Below are 22,943 nucleotides of genomic sequence, written 5' to 3' on the forward strand. Positions count from 1 at the left end.
ATGTTAGGTCAAAATGCGATAAATCAATGTTTTGGATATGTTCAATTCCATTTCCATGAATTTCAATTATGATTGTCATTTTGAACGTTTTGACAAACGTTTGAAACCACTTGTGCACTCCGCAACGGTTTAAGCAATCATCACCATTAACTTGTTCCATCAATGAACTGAATTTCGCATATACTGACACCTTAAAACGCATTCCAATAATGAAACGTCATGAAATTCTCATTGGACAATTGATAAAGTTAGCAGATTTTAACAACCCAGTCAAGGCGCTCAGACTCAAAAAGCCCTGTTTACTTTGGAACGGATTTGTTATGATGTTGTGGAAATGGCTGGAATTGGACGAAAATCACACCACCAAATATCACAATTTTCATCGGAGTCTTTGGTCTTACCTCAGTGTTTACTCTATGCCGCATATATTGGTCAAAATGTTAGTTTTTTGAATGGAAGTTATTAAAACAATACGGCTCCGTGCCCTCAATATTTAGGATTTTTAAATTTCTAATAACGTGTACGTTAATGAAATTCCTATTTTTACTGGTAACATTGTGTCGTGAATACCAAACATGGATAAAATATAAGAAAATTTAGTCCGAATTTTAAAATTCCTGTTTTGCTTTTTATAAGTTAATTTCGGATTAATTTGTAATATATATTAGCAGTATTAGCAAAATTAGGTTCGTTTATAATGCTGGATATACAATATATATTATAGTCCAGACACTTCCCTCATTCCCTATGTATTCATACTTTTGACTTCCGACTTTCCACTTTCTTTAAACTATTGATGTCAGTCAGATGTGTGTGATATTTAATAAGATTTGTCTCATATACTCAATATTACCAATTAACTATAAATGTACTACATCGACTTTCGGTCGCATAAGTTGAAAGAGTATAAAATATTCAGCTACAACTCAAACTTAGTCCATCTTTACTTGTTTAATATTGAAATTGACATTGGAAAACCACAAAATTTTTTCAATGCAATTGCCTCTTCATTCCATGTGCTTTGGTGAGAATTTAACTCGAGCCCACAGCTTTCCATGCTCTACATATTTCAGTGTCTATCATATTTACTATACTTACGACCATGATCATTGAGTGTGATGATCATGAAATTGTGATTACCTTAAAAAAAGACTATGAAGCTTAAAAGTTTAAATGGACAATGTTTGCTCTTAATCCATCTCTTTGCTGGGAAAGGAAAATCAGGTAACCAAGTAAATGCGGAAGTCACGTTTTTCAGCTACTCCAAGTGTATGTTGGTTTTCCTGGCTTATATAATGGTATTTTTGATGGCTTTACGCTTGTGGGTTATCGCTAAAGTTACCTGACGTACTTTATGTCGCTTAAAATAATAAAGTACATGAAAGTAAAACTTTATACTTATTTGGACTTTCCAGCATTTTTTTGCATATTGTGAACAGGGTGATAATTTTGTAAGGCGGTATTACTACCAATATCAGATAACCTTCAACAGCAGTCCGACAAAGGATCTCTAATTCCACGAGATCTACAAAAAACCGACTTCACTGTCCCAGTCCACGGGTTTTGACTCTTATATTGTGTTTTAAATCCATTTCCATCATATGGTTACACATTTATTTTTCCGATGACTTATGATCAAATTTACAGCAGTTAGTACTGTGGTAAATCTTCCAGAGAAATTCTTTGACCCGAGTAATATTGAAGCATTTGATATTCTATTTATAACCAGATACATCTTTGGCAGTATCTGTTTTTTTTTCCTTAGTGTACACAACGAGCCAGCTAAGAAAAACAATAAATGAAAATATCTTTATTGATATGACAAATTATTAGTTTGTATTGGTTGATGTTTTATTAATAGTTGTCATTTGTGTTAACTTAAAGATAAAAATTTTTTTTGGCTGTGAACTTATTTTTCACAAAATAAATAAAAACAAGAAAACTAAAATAATTCTTTGTAATTATATAAAAGTGCTAGATATAAATAAATAAATTTATGTAAAAACTTATGCAACATTTTTTTGAGAAGAGTAATCATTTAGAAATTAGCATAGAAGCAAAGAAATTGTTTTTCAAATGTAGGTTTTACTCTCGAATAAAATATTTAAACAAATTTTAAAACAAAAACAATACAAAAAGCAAGTAAGAAAGGTTGGAAAATTCATCCTCCATGGCGAAATCTCTCCAAAAGGGTTGAGGTTGATCGACTTCACAGGGACCCCAAATATGGTTTTCTGTCCTACTAGACTCCTGCAAAAGAAAAGTCATCAAGCTCTTTGGCTGTCTCCGGATAGAAAAATTTGAAACCAGATCGAGTATATTGTGATAGACGGCCGACAAGTTTCTAGTGTCCTTGACGAGTGTACGCTCCGAAGATACAATTGAGAAGCTAGAATCACAACCGACAGCATACTCCTTATAGAACCCCCGAGCTGATCTATTGACTGATGCCCAAAGCATACTAAAAAATTTGAGGAGACACTTCTCCAGGATATGGTGAACTCGATTCTCCAATCAATGAAAGGGAGCGGGCGTTCCATTGCTTGACCATGAACAACAAAGCGCCAGGGGAGGATGGAATGCCGGCCGAGCTATTCAAATACGGCACCTTCTTTTTAAAATATGGTCGGAAAATATACCAAACGATTGGAATTTAAGTGTGCTCTGATCAATCAACAAAAAGGGAGACCCCACAGTCTGCGCCAATTACCATGGGATAAGTTTCCTCAACATCGCATATAAGGTTCTGTCGAGCGTATTGTGTAAAAGGTTAAAGCCCACCGTCAACAAAATGATTTGACCTCATCAGTGTGGCTTTAGGCCTGGAAAATCAACATCATTCTTGGAAAATAGCGATGAAAAGAGTATAGACACACACCACCAGCCTCCATGCCGTTATGTCTGAATTTGGTATCCTCGCAAAACTAATACGCTGACATTGAGCGATAGCAATAGCTCTCTCAGGATTGGGAAAACCCTCTTCGAGCCGTTCGATACCGAACGAGGTTTCAAATAAGGCGACTTCTTTTCGGGTGACTTCTTCTTGAAAATAGTTCTTGCCAAAGATCTGAGAGAAAGTACAAGAGTGTACAGCTGTATAGTGTTCGAAGTCGTAGATAATTTCGTCTGCCTTCGAATAACAACATTATGAGTCTTGCAATCCAACGCTGAAATTGATTTGATATGCCAAGAAAAATTATTTGAGATTTAAATTAATTCTATTAGAGGGCGAGACTACGTCCACTGTTTTCAAAATATTTAGCAAACAAGTGCGCTTTGCTGAAGCGACCTTCTGTTCAAAATTACTGTTCTAAATTTTAAGTAAGTGTTTAGTTATGATACATTTTGGGTTTTCGTTTTATTATCGTTTTGTAGGCGTGGCGGTGGTCCGATTACGGCCACCTACGATGTCTTCCTCACAGTTTTTGAGGAAGTACCAAGTTTCAGTAAGATATTTTTGATTTATTATAAATATAATTATGAATGTATGATTCCATTACAGCACAGGTTAGTTGAATTTCAATATACATAGTTTACAGTTCACTTTAAGTGAGTTTGAAGAAAAACGCTATCTGCGTAAGCCAAAAACACTACATTTGACTTTGAGATGTAAAAGAGATATCAATCGAAATATATATTAAAATTATTTAAAAGTGTGCTTTAGTTGATCAAAGAAAACTAAGTGTTTTATTCATTTCCCTTCATTTTCTTATGTTTCAATTACTTGCAACGCATGACTTTCTTTATAGTCATTACTTCCTAAAATAAGTGCGACAATTTACCACATCTATTGAAATAGGTATTTATTATTATCTTTCAAACGGCCTTTTTCTTCAGTAACCAATCTTAGTTTTTGCAGTATAGGAGCGCGCTTTTGAGATAGAAATAATAATAAGTTAGAAATTAACAAGTACGTACATATAAATTTCGTCTATATCATTACTATATATTTGTATATAGAGAATATTATGTGCGGTGTTTCTTGTTCTCTGTCTATTTACGAATAATTGCATCCATATCCAAACGTGCTACTGCAATTCCTTTTCATTCTCTCGTTTTCTTCTTATTTTCTTCTTATTTTCTGTTATTTTTTTCCATAATTACTTGTAAATATGCGCACCTTCGGTTCGGATATTGTGGAAAATATATTAAGTTCATTTTGCGGTCTCCATTTATATAAAGCTTGTAAAGGGTGATTTTTTAAGAGCTTGATAACTTTTTTTAAAAAAAAAACGCATAAAATTTGCAAAATCTCATCGGTTCTTTATTTGAAACGTTAGATTGGTTCATGACATTTACTTTTTTGAAGATAATTTCATTTAAAATGTTGACCGCGGCTGCGTCTTAGGTGGTCCATTCGGAAAGTCCAATTTTGGGCAACTTTTTCGAGCATTTTCGGCCGGAATAGCCCGAATTTCTTCGGAAATGTTGTCTTCCAAAGCTGGAATAGTTGCTGGCTTATTTCTGTAGACTTTAGACTTGACGTAGCCCCACAAAAATAGTCTAAAGGCGTTAAATCGCATGATCTTGGTGGCCAACTTACGGGTCCATTTCTTGAGATGAATTGTTGTCCGAAGTTTTCCCTCAAAATGGCCATAGAATCGCGAGCTGTGTGGCATGTAGCGCCATCTTGTTGAAACCACATGTCAACCAAGTTCAGTTCTTCCATTTTTGGCAACAAAAAGTTTGTTAGCATCGAACGATAGCGATCGCCATTCACCGTAACGTTGCGTCCAACAGCATCTTTGAAAAAATACGGTCCAATGATTCCACCAGCGTACAAACCACACCAAACAGTGCATTTTTCGGGATGCATGGGCAGTTCTTGAACGGCTTCTGGTTGCTCTTCACCCCAAATGCGGCAATTTTGCTTATTTACGTAGCCATTCAACCAGAAATGAGCCTCATCGCTGAACAAAACACGCGCGCGAAACACATTTCGAACCGAACACTGATTTTGGTAATAACATTCAATGATTTGCAAGCGTTGCTCGTTAGTAAGTCTATTCATGATGAAATGTCAAAGCATACTGAGCATCTTTCTCTTTGACACCATGTCTGAAATCCCACGTGATCTGTCAAATACTAATGCATGAAAATCCTAACCTCAAAAAAATCACCCGTTAAAAGTAAAAGTGTAATCAACAACCACTGCTCGATAACACGACAATACCTTTGATGAATCCAATGAAATTATTTCACAGCTACATATTACATATATACCTTAGTACTTACGCACTTGCAGTCGAATGTAATTTTCTGAATAAAATTCTGTTGCCACCTGCAATAGTAGTTGCTGTGTGTCCGCACTTACTAGCCCTTGTATACTTTGTCAATTTGTTTACCTTCCTGCTTTATTAAAAAATTACTCTGTGTGAGTATATGTATATGTACCAAAACCAGTAAAATTCAATTTTATGTAAAATAATTACCATGACAAAGTGGGTTTTAATTAAAAATGTAGTTACGCATGTTTAATCTTGTGAAGCTATCACTTTGGTTTTACAACAGTCAGTTGGTAAACAAAAACAAAACCTAGTGTCCATTGATTTCTTAATGATATTGAAATGCTTTAAATTTTACAGAGCGGTGTTTATCTAGGTCTGTATGAAAAAATGGAGCAACAGGTTGAAAAATAGCCGCCTGTTTATTTGCTATACATGAACTTACTCTTATGTGATTTTTATTAACTTGGCGTCAATCAATTGGAGTGATTTACTGGTCAGCCTCAAACTTTTTTAATGAATTTCTTTTACTTTTTCAAATATACCGAGTGGTGTAATGATGTTTTTTAGGTGTCTAATAATCACAACTAGTACATATATGTAGGTGATTGTGGACAACATGCTCCGGACAGACCTATTGAATGCAACTATGAATAAACAGAAAGACTACCGACGAACGCTAACGTACAGTTGCAAGTCGTATGCAATTTTTATATAAATAACAATATTGGCTAACAGACAGATGCTTTCTTCTATGGTTACTGGTTACACACAGATTATCTGGCCGTAATCAAAGCTACAAAGATTTCAACGTCACGTACAAATGTTACGAACGCGTCTACATTAGGGTGTACTTTATTTCTCAAGTTGATTGTTTTTTGTTTCAGTTTTCCGTTTCTCTAAACATAAGGATCCTATGTAAACAGGCACTTTATTTTCAATTTAAACTACGCCTAAAAATTTTTCCTTTTCCCATATATGATGTATCGGAGCTTTTGATCTTTTGCAATAAAGTATGTATTTATCTCCAAAAAAAAAAAAATTTATATTAAAATATTCGCATATTTTTTTCATAAAAACATTCTTTAAAAGTTATACACCGTTAAATTTAAGCAATAAATGTTCAAATAGTACACCATGCCGTATGAGCGACACATAATGTGTAAATCACTCAGAACATTTGATCTGAAATTTTAACTCGGTATAACTTTTAAGAAATATTGTAAAACTTCAAGTGACGTTTATAAAAAAAAAAACAATTTGGAAAATACAGACACCCTATTAATTATATTGAAATATAATGTTTGCCTAATAGATGTATCTTCAGTGATATTTTAAATGAATACTACTGTGATTCTAGTACTGAAAGGTGAATTTTGCCAATTCGGCGAAATGATCACGAATACGCATCAAATACTAATGAATATTTTGACGTGGAATTTAGCATTGATGCAAATAACATTAACTACCAACTTACAGAAAAAATTTACCGATTCGAAAAACACGCGAAGTATAAATTAAAAATTCACCCTTCAATTTGTCCGTTTGTCGTTGCGACTAAACGCTCTCGGGAAGCAATGGTTAGTTGGTAACTAGTTGCTCTTAATTACGTTTTATTTTCCAGCTACTGTGCTCCTTTACTGCCCTTTACACGGCTGCGCGTATTTTTATTTCGATTGCACTAAAATAAACTGAGCCAAATGCATTAAAATAAATAAACTGTCATTATTATTGGGAATTAATAATTCGTCAACTTTCTGGTTAGGTATAAAAACTTTTATACATTTTTTTTAAATTAGCACGGTTTCAATTTTTATGCCGGCTTTATAGAATATATGTATGAACTAAATATTTAGCATTGCATTGAAGAAAGTAATACGTGATTGCAAGGATTAAAATCTGAAGTCCGTTTCAAGACACTCTAGAAGAACACCTCAGCTTTTGGATATACCACAGAATTACTTTCTAAGGTATTTTACTAATTCTACTGAGTTCTGAGTATCTGGCGCTTTTTAAAAAACTAGCAAACCAACAATTTAAAACTAAAAACGCATTTTTTATTAATATTGGAAGGTATTGGAATATGTTAATGCCAGGGCATTATGACCCACAATTTGCCAAGGACACACATTACTTACGTTATCAATAATAATCTCAATATACTTTTATAATAATTAGTATCTTTTAACAAATTTTATGTATATCCATAATACCATACCCATACCTTCTTCTGCATTATTGGCGTAGAAGGGGGGGTTGGCAATGCGCAAATGACCCGAAATCTTCACTCGAAAGCTGGTATCCCAAACTCGTTGTGTGATCAAAGTCGCGAGTGCGACGACTGTTTGTTTGATGGCAGCAGATATTTTGTCTTGCCCTCGCTCATACACCAATGATTAATTCTCCCGTAGTCAACAAAAATAGGAAGGCTTTGAGCTTACTAGTGGAATTGTGCGTAATTTGGATTCACAGTCCCGCAAAATTTTCGGCAACGACAGAGCAGCCAAAGTTCCGCAGAGGCCGAATGTGAGGCAAGGATAAATCCGTGCGCGCTAAGAGCGTTTAATAGGGAGCTCATTACATAATTTGAATAGATAACTCCGAACATGTGGAAACCTATATATAGGACATGCCGTGAAAATATGAATACACTATAGTCTTTTATAAGTGATGGTCGCCTGCCCACCTTTGAAATTTTTGGTTCCTACGATTTTCATATTTTGTATAGCTACGCTTATTAGCCTCTTAACTTTGCAGTTGTCTTGTGCGCACAACTAATTTCCAACGCTTGCCACTTAAGTCATGTGCGTGCCGCCTTTTCTCTATGTGTCGCGTGACTCGACCAGTTACTCTCTGACACCACTTGAATTGACGTGCTGATTTGCACGAAATAGGCTTCATATTGTCTGCGGAATTAAGTTGTGATTTCCGGATGAAAGTAGTTTAGCAACAGCTATTTAATTAATTTATGAGCAATTTCGGCCGTAATCGAAACATAATATAATTGACACATTATTGAAAGTTGGAAAATATGACTTTTATAGATTACATTTGGTAAATTCCAGTTCAATAAAGCTTCCTGTTGTAAGTCTACATACACGGTTGCGGTCCTGTATATTTAGATGGACTTAGCGTTGATATCAAAAAAAGTTAAAGAATTAACAAATTTAAAAACATAACAATTCTAGTAGCTTTTTGATTTGCGAACTCTTTTCCATTCAAATATAAGGCGGCCTTCAATTATTTTGCTATTTTTAATGTTGGCCAATGTAAAAAACTTAAATATAGAAATTCGTTTTAACTTCCTATTTTAATTCTGTTTTGAAAACTTAACCAGCTTATGGCTACGCCACCTGCACTGCGGGGGCTTCGCTGCGTTGGCAACAAATTAAGCCTGAGCTCAACTTTTCACTTTTTCACTGTCATAACAATTTTAAAAAATAAAGGCTTTTAGCTAAGTTTTTTTAGTAATTTTGAATAGTGGGAGCTCTACTGATGCTAATGCATGGTATTACAGGATATATAATAGAATTATTTAGCTATGTCTGGTCTGAAAAAAAGCAGAATTTGTATTAAAAGTTCTTTATTGACTAGTGTTATTTAGTAGTTTATCAGTAATTGTCACTTAAGCGAGAAAAATAATAAAATAATATAATAATAGTAAACTAACAAATTACACTTACTATTGCTGTTGGTTGTCAGCTGATAGAAGTTGTCAGTGCGTATGAGCAACATATTTAATTCATCAAATTGAATTCAATGAGGCTAATAATTGTTATTTATATCTTGTTATGTTTTTAGAAGAGGCGGTGGCTTCGGTTTCGTTTAGTTTACTAGAAATTAAATCGCCAAATAAATATGTTTTTATGAGAAATCTAAAACTCCAAAATCATAGAACAAATTGTTCTTGTTGAAATATTTATTACCTGTCGCTATAGTACTAGAACTTCGAATCACCATTATTAATAATTTATTCATTTATTATACGCCTCGTACTACTATTATACGATTTCACTACAAACATATGTATATATATTTGTATATGTATATTTACTTACATAATATTGTCAAAATTACCTACTTATGAATAGATGTAATTGCTTATCTTGACCTGTGGACTTATGACTTATGATGTTGACGTTTGCTATTTGCATTCAGGCAGAAAATTAATATGCCAGTCAAATAATGATAGAGCTGCAGACAGAACACAAACACCAACAACAAACTGTCCTCAAGGAGCTAAGAGTAAATTTTGGTACTTTGACATCTACGGTTTCAAATGCTAAATAGTCAGTAAAATAATTACCGCACAAGATATTCGATATTAAATACGTGTAAGTATTTAAGCACGCATTAAGTGAATTTTCATGTTACATAGGTAAGGGCGTTGCGTACACAAAATATCCACCAAAATCATTTAAATAGACTCAGAGGAGATGTAAATGTTGAACTAGTATTAGCAAATGTTGTTGCCACGACATATTCACAGAAATATTGTGATAAAGGAAATGCAACGCAACACAACTGCCATGCGCTGGGAGTGAGTTAAATAAAATTGGTAAAATTCTTGTAAATGGTAAGAACATACACAACATATGTAAGCGCCAACTACTAACAAAAATAGCAGTGCTGTTGTCCGCTCCACGGCATGTGAGCAATACTTTCTGCAAAACCACATAAAAAGCGAAAAATGTTAGCGGAGAAAATTTTAAATAAATTCGTATAACATTCGGCTGTTGGGGCCATTGATATCAATATCATTAGCATTCGCCAGCAACTGTACACTCTTATAGAAGATGGTACCTTCTCTGTAGTTCTGCAGCTCGAGTTTTTTTCTCCAGCAGCATATTGAAGAAGTCGCACGATAGGCAGTCGCCTTGTCTGAAACCTCGTTTTGTATCGAACGGCTCGGAGAAGTCCTTCCCGATGGTGACGGTGTTGCTCAACGTCGCTTTACACAGCTGTATTAGTTTTGCGTTTATACCTAATTCAGATATCGCGGCATAAAGGCAGATCCTTTTCATGCTGTCGGTTCTCTTTTCACGGGTTTTTCCAAGCCTTACCTTGGCAGTTGCCTTAAGCTCTCAATATAATATGACAACTGTCAACATTCATTATTTGGTGAAAGCGTGTGCTGCATTTTCAGTAGGCGTTACGTGAGTTGGCTGTGTACTCCCACATCAGTTGGAATAATTATTGAAAGTTGGAATATGAGGACTTTTCAAGTTTAATAAAGCTGTGAAGAAAATAACTCTGAAAATATATGTATATATTGAATTTTTTCAACATCTTAGGTGAAAGAATGATGTTTCCTGTGATCATTACCCGCACTTCTATGGCTGTTCACGGGCTCATAATATTATAGATAAACTTTATCAGGTTGACATCCATTACAAAAAAATTTAAAAAACAAATATTGTAAAGCTATTTTTAATTATCTCAATTTTCATTGCCTAACAAAATGCATATACATATGACTCAAGCAGCTCACGACTTCCGGTCTTTGACCAAGTATCCTCTGGGTAGCCTAAGAACATCCGTTTGAAGGCGAGCTAACGTGAGGAGGCGAAATATCCCCTGCATAGGGTTGTGCGCTGGGTTTGGGACCCGCCACGTAAAAAAACATCCCCAATGAAAAAGCAAACACAGCCTCGGATGAGAGTCAGCCTAGAAATCCAACGCAGGATTACTCTTGCCAACAGGTGCTACTTCGGACTGAGTAGGCAATTGAAAAGTAAAGTCCTCTCTCGACGAACAAAAACCAAACTCTATAAGTCGCTCATAATTCCCGTCCTGCTATATGGTGCAGAGGCTTGGACGATGACAACAACCGATGAGTCGACGTTGCGAGTTTTCGAGAGAAAAGTTCTGCGGAAGATTTATGGTCCTTTGCGCGTTGGCCACGGCGAATACCGCATCCGATGGAACGATGAGCTGTACGAGGTATACGACGACATCGACATAGTTCAGCGAATTAAAAGACAGCGGCTACGCTGGCTAGGTCATGTTGTCCGGATGGATGAAAACACTCCAGCTCTGAAAGTATTCGACGCAGTACCCGCTACGGGAAGCAGAGGAAGAGGAAGACCTCCACTTCGGTGGAAGGACCAAGTGGAGAAGGACCTGGCCTCGCTTGGAATATCCAATTGGCGCCACGTAGCGAAGAGAAGAAACGATTGGCGCGCTGTTGTTGACTCGGCTATAATCGCGTAAGCGGTGTCTACGCCAGTAAAGAAGTAAAGAAGAAGAAGAACAAAATTGATAAAACAAATAGAGATAAACACAAAGCACAATTTTGTTTATGTCGCAGCCAGCTGTTATTTGTGGCTCCTTGTTGAAAACATTCCCTTCAGACGTAGGTAGTTATGAATTTACAACGAATTCAGCCCCTGATAAACTTTTTATTGTCATAACAAAACATAAAAAATAAACAGTGATTTTGTATGGCTAATTATACTTTTTCTTTTTTTAATACGAATAGTAGTTGCATCCACTGAACCTTGTATCACAAGATATTTAGTTTTGTTGCTATGTTTGAAAAGCCATTTGGTGCTAATCAATAATTTATCTTGTATTTTTCATTTAAGATGGAATCCTTATAAATTATCATAATAATTGATCAACTAAAGGATTAAGAATATTACGAGTCGCTATTAATAGGCAGTGCGTATGAGCAACGTAGTTAATTGCCATAATCGAATTCATCATTTGTATGTTAGGCTCTTAGTCAATTTCATTTTTTTTCAAAAGACTAAAAGTTCGATAAATGTCGACGTTGAATTCGTTGGTATTTATAATGCTTTTCAAAAAGGTGTGAGGCCCAGGAAGACAATCTTTTACATTTTTAATCCACCATTCCGAAAAAACTTACCACACTTGCAAAACATATCGCTTCATTAGCATTGAAAATAATATTCTAATGAAAATAACCCAAAGTTTGAATTTTTATTTATTTGAAAGTCTGCTTATTAATAATTTTATAATAAAAAGTACTCATGCATAAATTCAAATCCCTAGCCTTGGCTTGTTGATCAGCGACTTTTGAAGTATAATATAGGTGCATTAAATTACACAGCCAAGATTTAACTTGCAGGTTTAATAGGATCTGCTGCCAAATTTGAACAAAGGGCGTAGCGTCGCCCATTTTTAAGTGAAATCCTAGAAACAAGTTTTGTTTATAGTTTTCCTTTAATGTTATATTGTGAAAATGGGTACAATCCGACTACAACTACGCGTAGATTTCCGGATAACACAGTTTCACAGAATATACGAGTAGTTCAAGCGCTAGTGATATCAGAATAAAATTAAAAGAAACAATTACATTTGAAGTGTGTCCTCTCAAGTATATAATTAGTTTAATTCGGACCACGAAAGTTTAAAACTCAGTACCTATGATTGATTATCGTGCGTGAACATCGTGGGTTCAATACTTTCCCAGCCACATATACCTAATAATCCTTAACTGCTTTGCCAACACCTGAAAATACAATATTACATGTTCGCCGAAAATTGTGAGAATATAATATGTTCGGTGTGTAACGGTATATTTATATTTTCCTTTGTTAATATAGAGACAACATTTGAAGATATGTAACGGACTTTTGTAATTAAAAATATAAAGAAGAAAAAGTAAGAAATGTTCGGTTGCGCTTAGCCCTTCCTTAGTTTTTGATTATGATTATCATTGATACAAGTGATATAACTTTCATAGTTAAATTTCCATTACATGTGTGTATAATGGATTGAGGCAGTGTGCCATTCGCCAGAAAATAGAATTCATAAAAAAGCCTCTGCCATTTTTATTTCTCCCATGTTAATTACCATTGCCGGGACTGAACCTGCTCTTTCTTTAACTACACTAAATAAATGACGGAAGAGAAGCAGTAAAACATTTACACAACTATAAATGCCTTCAATTATGCAAATGTGATTACTATGTAATTTCTTCTAATTAAATCCTCTGATTGCTAATTAAATGAATATAAACATAAACATAAGACTGAAACTTGTTTACGATTATACTCGGAATCCGTTAATGAAGTAAATCCACTCAAGTAGTTGATACATTATTTGTTAATCCTTACGAGTAATACAAACACTTTATCAAAACACACACATATAAACATGTAAATACCGAAACGTGCATATCAACAGTAAGGAATTTAATTGACGCCAGCGATTTAAATCAACCAGAGATGCGAAATTGTCGTTATGTGATTAAGGAATGTATATTATATATGTAAACTTATTATATTAATTCTATCAAGTTATTCATATTAGCCATTTCAAGATAACTATCTCGGTGAAAGTTAAGTGGTGTAATCCATCTTTAGTTATTCAAAATCATACATCAGGAAAATTATGCATTATAGTATTCGCACACGAGTATGTGTGCTAATAAAAGCATGTTAGTCCTATGAATTATCAATGAAATTTTTTATTCCTGTACATTCGATGCCATTATGTCGGTTTCTCTTGCATGACCACCACGGGCACGCTTGCAGAAGTTCAGACGCTGAAATCAAGTTTCGACGGTTTTCATGTATAAATTGGGCGATACTGCATCAATTTCAATTTCGATATTCGTACGAACGTCGGAGAGATGCCCAACACTTGATCTATCTAAAACTTTATAACTTAGACGCTAAGGCTTATGCTATATTAGATATATTAATATTTCATCAAACCCTCACTGTTACTTCGTTTGAAGGTTGTCTACTCACATACTTCATGGTGAACGTCAATCAAGGATTTACAGCAATAAATGCATAAACTATACCACTATAATCAATATTTATTCACTCCCTTTTTTTTCATTTTTCAGAAAATTATATCATAAGTAAGCTTAAGAATATAGAATTGCACACAGTTTGTTTCTCTCCTTACTTTTTATTTACTTCAGAGAGCAATATCACAGTTGAATAAAAGCTTCAAATATAAAATGTATGTTTATTGACTGGTTCAGGTTTTCCAAAACAGTAGTTTACTGACGACGCACTTTTAAAACTCCGAAACTTCTCCAGTCCTGCAGCAGTGGATCTTCGAATGCAGATGAAATCATTAATTGCCGGTAACGTATTTAGTCACCTGTTGAAACTGAAGTTGTCTAAAAAAATATAATTTTTCCATATATTATTAGTAGAAAGGCAATGTGTGTATATAATATGAAATGAAATGATAATAATTTAGTGGAAAATTAATTTACGACATTTCAACATTTTGGTTGGAATAGAAAATTTAATAATTATCATGCATGGTTGTGAAGCAGGTCTACATATACAAATTTAAGATTTGAAAGCAACCATTTTCGCGTTTGTTCCGTAAACTTTGAAATTGATAATTACAGTACAAGCAAAGACCTATTAAAGTGCATTTTTAACTTTAAGTTCTTTAATTTCTGCCGTCAAATAACTAATTTTGATTAAGAATGCTTCATTGCAGGTACCAAAATAATTTACTCTTCCCACACTTGAAGCGATTTCATTGTTTTAAGAGGCTTATTTTGTCTAATATTTACTTTATGCAGTTAGTCATCACTATATTACGATTTTATATACTTGGCGATTTTATATACTAGAGGCCTAACTTTTAAAAGTAGTCTTGTTATCATTATTGACATGATAAAGTTAAGAATAATATTGGTTTGTTTATGAAATTCTTATTTTTTCCTGTCATTTTGAAAAGGTACACACTTAATTGTGGTTCTTACTAGTTTTGGAGGATAGATATCGAACTGCTTGAAGGGGATCATGACCATCATATGGAATAGGGCAACACTAATTATAATGTAGTATCCGTATGGGTTTCTTTTGAGTAGGAAACTAGTTGTAGAAAACGAGGGGTATACCTCATTTTTCGTAAAGAATACGAGAAAGAAGGATAAACTAATTAACGAACTTGCGATTGGACTGATCTCACAGTGGATGATATTGAAAAAGCCCTATTTATCAGATTACAAGATCATTAATCTCGCACTGTTAATTCCCTATCCCTAGAAATACTAACTGGGATACTTTCTCGGACGACCATACTCCACCTGTGGTTGCGCGCAAGCCAATCCGCTCGAATTGGGTCGTTGCAAAAAAACTGACTCACAACAAACTTAATCTGATGCGCACGGGGTACTTTCAGTAAACATAAACCGCCTGGAGTGGATGGTATTTCCTGTGCATTTCTTCAACAGGGAGGGGACTTAGTAGTGCCTCATCTCTTTGGACGGATGAGAGATAGCTGATGTAAATTTCCAAGTCAGGTAGGATGGCAAATCAGTTAAGATAATTAGTATCCGACCCTTCTTGTTTAAAGTTATGGAAAATATATTAGATAGCGAATTAAGTTCGTATTCACAGTATGACGTGTGTATACGACATTGGCGCAATGTATACGTGCCTGACAGTATCGCTAGGAGTTGTTTTATTATTGTGATCGATCAAACAAAATTAAGCAAATTAAAGATTAAGCAAATCCCACTATCCACGTTCCCAATGAACAGTATTACCAAGAGATTAAATTTCCCTACAAAATTTAGAATCATCCTGATTTGCAAAATAAAATGATATGACTCCACACCTGACTTGTTACTCATGAAAATACTATTCACTAGTAGACAGAGGGATCGAAAATGCCAGTTTTCCGAAAAATTTTCAGACGGAAGTTTTTGCAATAAATATAATATGTGTGATAGGTCAACCAACAAACTACCAGAATGAGCGTTTTGATATTCAGCGATAGTCAAGTGGCACTCAACGTTCTATCAAGTTAAGTCCATAGTACAATTATAGAACGTCTTAACCACTTATATAGCTTTAACCGAGTCCACATAATTTGGGCGCTAGGACACAAAGGCTAAATTAGAAATGAAATGGCTGAAAAGCTTGCCTGCACCAGCCACTCCCAGTCACGAACGCATAAGGAAGTTGTTTTGGCAAGAAGTAAGTGTAGAGAGAGAGAAGGAGAGCAGGAAATACTTGCTACTGGTGGGGTAGAATATCAAGAGGTTCAAACAGATGATAGACCTCGCAACAGAGCATCTGTGTGCAAACTACACTACGATGGTCAAGTGCAGGCCTCTATAGTATATATTTTACTAAATATAATTTTAACTAATTTATTTAATTATGAAAATTATTTCCATATGCTCTATTTGTACTTAATCATTGTTATGCTAGTTCCTCTGTAAACACTTTATTATTTAATGACATACATACATATTTGAACACAAATGCAACAAAAACAAGCGAACGTTTGCACAATGATATTTTTTTATCGAAATAAACTACACTAACATAAACAAAAGCACCGAATTATTTTCTTTGAATTTTAATTGCGTATGTCCGTTTTTGTCCTACTTAATTTAGAATTTGTAATTATTTAATACCGTTAGCATAATGTTCTGTAATTACTTTTGATTGCATGCAACTTATACACGGATATGAAGTTTTCGACTTAGGATTTAATTAAAAATGCACAGAATAATGGATATGGATTTATTTTATTTACTTTTTATTTATCACTAGCTAATTTAGACTTCACAACTTAAAACAATTAATCGATAAAACAAAATAAAATCGGATTCAAAAAACTCAAATCTTTATCTATAGCATTTAAATTTAATAGCATTTTCAAGTTTTTTCCATAGCGGCATGTTTTGGACTTGGCAATGTCCCGATTGCGCTCAATTGCAATACCAGCCTTCGGAGAGTTTTAAGTCATACGCGTACAGATTTCTAAAAGATATTTATATTTAGTATATTAAATTATAGCTTGCAAAGGCATATGGTCCGCATAATACTCCGCTTAAAGAGTGGCGAATAAATGTAATTTGTATTTTCCCTGTCACAGTGCTAGGTGCGATAAAAATGGCCAACTGTGAACAGCAATAGCAGCGACATGTGACGGAAATGGAAATATTTTCGCAAAGCCAAAGCGAAAGTGGAGAAATGGGAGCTGAAGTGATAAATTACTCAAACAAAAGAGCAGCTGTTTGTGTAAGCATGTGTAAGCATGTGGCTACCAGTTGCATCAACTATTCTGTGGCAAATTTGCATATTGCCTGCGTGTAGATTGAGATAGTACGTGACGTGTATGGAGAATTCAATGACTTTTCTGTAATTTCTTCATGTAACATATGTTATAGTTATCCGATTTGGTTTATTTTCATTGTTACTTTAAATACGTACTAATATACGTAGATAAGACAATTCTACAAAATTACAAGCTCTTAGTATGTGGGGGATACATGTTCTAGTTGTTCGATCTGACCGATTCTGACAAATGATCAATAGATTATAGAAATCCTGTTGCATATTAAATTTCATCTCAAAAACTGATAAAAAAAATTGTATAATCCCTAAGAGATAAACGGCGCCTTAAAATTCACTGCCCCAAAATCGGTTTTAGACTCCTATCCTGTTAGACAAAGTTCTTCACAGTGATTCGTAGCATATTCCAGGATATATGATTTTTCTGTTGTTTTTTTGGCTTTTGTAAATTAACCCTCTCTAATATATGCTTATATACTTCTATGTTTCTATTATTTATATTATGTATTATTTCATCATAACTATTTTCTCTTTGTCTTAAGCCACTCGCAGTATTCAATTTCATGCTTTGCATATTCAGGGTAACACATGTGACAGAAGATGTGCAAATGTAGTAATTGTAATTTGTATATATGTACTGCGCCATTGGCAATTGAGGCAATTTCTTTTGTGCCAAGGAGGTTTAGCAAATTGGGTGAGGCAAAAACAAAGATTGGCTAAATGAGCATTTATTTAAAGGAGACGCTGGTATGTTTTGTATAGTGGCTTTCTAGTGTGAAATATGTATTATATTCTTGCTGAGATAAATAATAAGACATATGGAAAGTTTTTTTTTGAGCAAGATCGAGCACAGCTACACTGTTATAGTTATAATCTAAGAGATTGGAAATATTCTTGATTCAATTAACTAACAACTGTATATAGTAAATTTGTATATAATGCATCGCTCTAGGCTTTACATACACGCAAAATATATATTGGTTAGTAAACCAATACAAATATTTTAAAATCCAATAAATAATCACGAAGTCAACAAACAGTTCGCACAAATCAGAGTTCTTGATTTTAAACTTTCTTTCATCGCATATAAAGTGCTAAATTTTGAAAAAGTTCACCTCAATTTTTACTCTTATATCCCCTGAACTGTGTATATTAAGTTTGACACGAAGTTGATTACGACCAGAGGAAATCATTGGCAATCCTTTAAAAAACATATAGAAATGATGAGCTAAATCAATTTAGACATGCCCGTTTGTGTGTTCATCTGTCAGTCTGTCGGTATGTGCGCTAATCTCAGTTTTTGAAAATTTGGTCTGAAAATTTGTACAGTTCAGCTGTATCATTGATATCACAACACGATAGCATATAACTAAACAATCAAATAAAAGTCTTGGGTTAATACGCAACATTTTGACGAGATATCTTTCTGAAATTTGTTTAAGCCAACGGTACAATCTCCAAAAAAAATTCTTTAAAGCGAACTATTATAACAGTTAGCTGTCATATAAACTATGACAAACATTTTTTTGTACCTTATCTATAAACTATAAGAAATTCCCCTGTTAAGGTTATTAAAGCTTCGGTGCAGCCGAAGTTAACGCTTTCTCAACACATTAATATGCTCTGGATCAAATGGATCCGAACCTAGCCAGTCCTTAGTGGTACAATTATTTACATAATGCGTTTCCTCAAACAGCGGCAAGCATATACTTACTTAGTTAGTTTACACGCAATTTGTAAAAGTTAATTTATTCAAGTAGTAACAGCGCATCCTAAATTATTGAATAAAGGTAAATCTCTCATAGCTTCAACTAATATTGTTTGCTACAAATTAATTATTTCAAAGGCATTTAGCTGGGTTCCAATGTCTTTTAATTATTTAAAACTGACACTTAACCTAGTTTGTACTGCCATAGTAAACAGGGGAATAGAGAAGAAAAGCAACAGTTAATAAGGTAAGAGTTGACAGGTTCGGTGAATTGATTAAAATGACAACAAAGCATATGGAGCAATCAATCGTTTCTTTGCAAGGTTTGAGTAGAGTATCTGGAAAACGGTGAAATGATAAAGCCAGACGTTCCCTAATTCGAGCATATTTGTCTAATTACACTAATATGACCGTCAACGAGCGTTTGTGATTATCTTTCTGATGTAAAATGTACTGCGGTAGTAATAGAAATACTACCACTACTACTTGACTCGATACATAAATAAACATACACTGTGAAATGTTTTAAACTTAAAATATTTTTTTTTTAATATTAGTAAAATTTTGTTAAATAAATTAAATATTCTTAAAAGGTGAGTAGCTTTGATCTGTGCAGCTTTGATGTAGAACTCGAGCTAAGGAATGCATTATTCAAATAAAAGGATTTCTAGTAAAAAGCGTGCAATATGGAACAAAGCTGTAATTTAAGAGATATTCTTGGATAACATGTCATTACATAACTGCGTATTAAAGCGATTTATTAAAACTGAGGGACAGTCGGACGGACATGGCTGCATCATTTCGTCGCATCAGCTCCCTTTGATTTAATAAAATGTTACGTATACGCCAAGCATGACAATCCAAGAAGATCGCAAGTACAGCATTTTTAGTACATGCTTTGAGCTATATTTGTGTTTATGTTGTGTGCGTATGAACGAATATTTTTCTAGAACAATATTTAGACAAAGGGAAAATATTACACTTAAGTTATGGCAAATATGCGCTAGCTGGAATTAATATAAATTTTAACAAGTTCGTTGAGTGAAAAAGTGTATTTTGTAAAGAAAAGTTCATTACTTCAAATTTTCTTAAAAGTTGATATGTACATTAAATAAGACTGTATGAGTAAATTTTTATGCGGATTACATAACTATTCACATTTAACTTTTAAATATTTTGAAATTTCGTCACGGAAGTTCCGTTCATTTGGTAGTAATTGTTAATTTACCTGCTTAAATTGCATTTTTATAATGCTTAAGCAGAATTTTTCTTATTCGCATCTTCTAGTCTGGTTATTCAAATTTTGAGTGACGTGATCGCTAAGTAAATAATTGGGCTTCGATGCTGTTACTTCCTTTTCATTTGTGACGTTTTTTACATGATGGGTCCCAAACCCAGCGCACAACTCTGAGGAGAGATGGTTTACCTTCTTACTGTAGCTCGCCACTCAGAGGATAATAGGTCTAAGACCGGAAGTCGTAAACTTCTATACTGGACTCCATCCTAGGTGTTATTTCATATAATATATAAGGAAAGATTGAAAAGGGATCAAAAATACCAGAAATAGCTTCTGGAGTATCTAGAGTTCTTGGAAAATCCAGACTCTTTGCGTACTTAACAAAAATCTGAACGCTGTTATAATGATGAATTAGCATAATAAGGGATTCTGAATTGAGATGAAATTCTTATCGATTAAAATAACCATAATTGGATACTGAAGACAATGATCCGAAACATACTTAGGTGCAGACTCTGCACTCAATGTAAGCAAGAAAAGCACTAGGTTATTTAGATTAAGAATGTTTAAGCTTTGGTTAAAGCCAAAATTTCAAGAAAATATTTAATGTCCATATAAGATTTTATTTGGCTACTCCAACATATCTGGAGATCGCTTCTTGGGACATGCGGAAAATTTAGTATGCAAGTTGCCCTCACAGCTATCATGCTAAAACATACAACGTCGGAGATTGCAGAAATTATTGACCAAGCCACTATTCATTGCTCAAAATTTTTACAATTTCAAAAAATAAATCAAGTTGTTTTCGGCTCCTTTATTTGGACGACCTTTTTAACTTGCCAAACTGCTTAAGATTGCTTCTACAAATTCTAGTAAGTATTAAAAAATGCAGTGCAAATAGAAGCCAAGTAAAGTAACTGACAAAACATCGTTTATGTAGTCTTTATGTACAATACTAATTCGTATAGCATAGTAAAATAAGAATACATTGAAAGCTAAATAAGTTTGCTGTTGACAGAAAAGTGCGTCTTTTTAAACGAGATAAGATTTTTAAGATAAATATATTTCTTCCACATGTGTTTCTTTTGAAGCAAACCAATCAGACACCCAACTTTCGACTTCTGCCTAGGAATCGAAGTACTGCTAAGTCAAGCCGTGGCCCATCGACGAAAACAAATGGTAATGGGAAGAGTCCAAATCTTGTGAATACGACGGGTGGGGTAGCAACACCCAGCCAATTACTTTGATTGTATCCTGAACCTATGTTGCTTGGTATGCTTTGTTTAACATACCACAATGAAAAGAGCGATTATTACAAACACCAAGCTTAAGTAAATGATTATAATATTAATTGGCTTGCGAAGGATAAACATACATACATATGTACATACACATATCTTGTTGGGAAAGCAAAGACCTCTGTATGAGTGAAACGTACACCGTGTTTTAATTGAATGCTTAACGTCAACAGCAAAGCCTGGTTGTTCCAGTTATCCATATAGAATACTGCTATTAACAAACCCAAGTAAACAAACCCGCGGCACATTGGCATTTGAATGGTGTGATGATTATTTCAAGCGTGGAACATAAGCAAAGCAATTATTTATATTGTCCCGGTTTGAAGAGTGTTGTCTTTGTGATGACGCGATTATATATGTGAACTCATATGTGTTTGCTTGAATATATTTTTAACTTGCCACATATTTAAATGAGCAACAGTGCCGAAAAGGGATGTGGAATTTTAGAGTTAGGTAATGTTATATTAACGTATCTTTTTTTTGCTATATTTTTTGAACAAACATATGTAAATAGGTTAGTTCAAAAAATGAGAAAAAATTTCAGAAAATTCAAAGAAATTTTATTTTCAAATGGAGTGTAGCCCACTTCCAAATTAGTTTCCTAACTTCAAACTACAAATATACTTACATATGCATACATAGGTTTGTAATTATTGCAAACACATTCCAAAGTCCATTTTAATATTATATCTCATTTTGCTGCTTTTTACCGAGTCTTCTTTCTAATTAATTAGTCTTTTTGAAATTCCAATAGTACAATGAGCATGAATAGTCAACTAAATGCTACAGAAGTACTTATATCTACTCTTATGTGCTACAAAGCACTGATTTCGCGGTTACGTGATTTTAAAAAATTCTTCCAAATAAGACATTCAGAAATTTGTGAAAATTTTGGGGAGAAGTTCAGAGCAAAAATAATAGTAACATTATGACATACTATATACACAGAAAATAACTTATTAATATGAAGAAGGAATTAAACCAATTTATTAAAACTGAGGAAATTCTACAGACAGCCGAACGTGACATGGCCAATTCAACCCAGGTCGCTACCCAATTTTAAGGGTCTCTGACGTTTCCCTCTGAGTGTTACAAACTTCGGGGCAAACTTAATATACCTTGTTTAGGACTTTTTTTAGTATCTAGTGATTAGATTTAGATTTAGATCTAGTGATTTACATGTATAGCTTCTAGAGGTCACCGGAAAGCCGTGATTTCGTGATCGTTTCATAAAATTCACCAGCAGTTCTTAGGCAAATTGAATGATAACTTTCATGATTTTAAAAGATGTTTTTTATTCTGTTTATGTCTTTGAACTTTCGGCCAATCGACATAAATACAATTTATATCTTAATATTTTCACACTTAAAATATATCTTATATTTTAATAGTTCCGTCAAGTGTATAAGTGGCAGAAACTTTGAAATCAGTTTA

This window comes from Bactrocera dorsalis, chromosome 5 (genome assembly GCF_023373825.1).
Source record: "Bactrocera dorsalis isolate Fly_Bdor chromosome 5, ASM2337382v1, whole genome shotgun sequence".
Taxonomy (NCBI): Eukaryota; Metazoa; Arthropoda; class Insecta; order Diptera; family Tephritidae; genus Bactrocera; species Bactrocera dorsalis.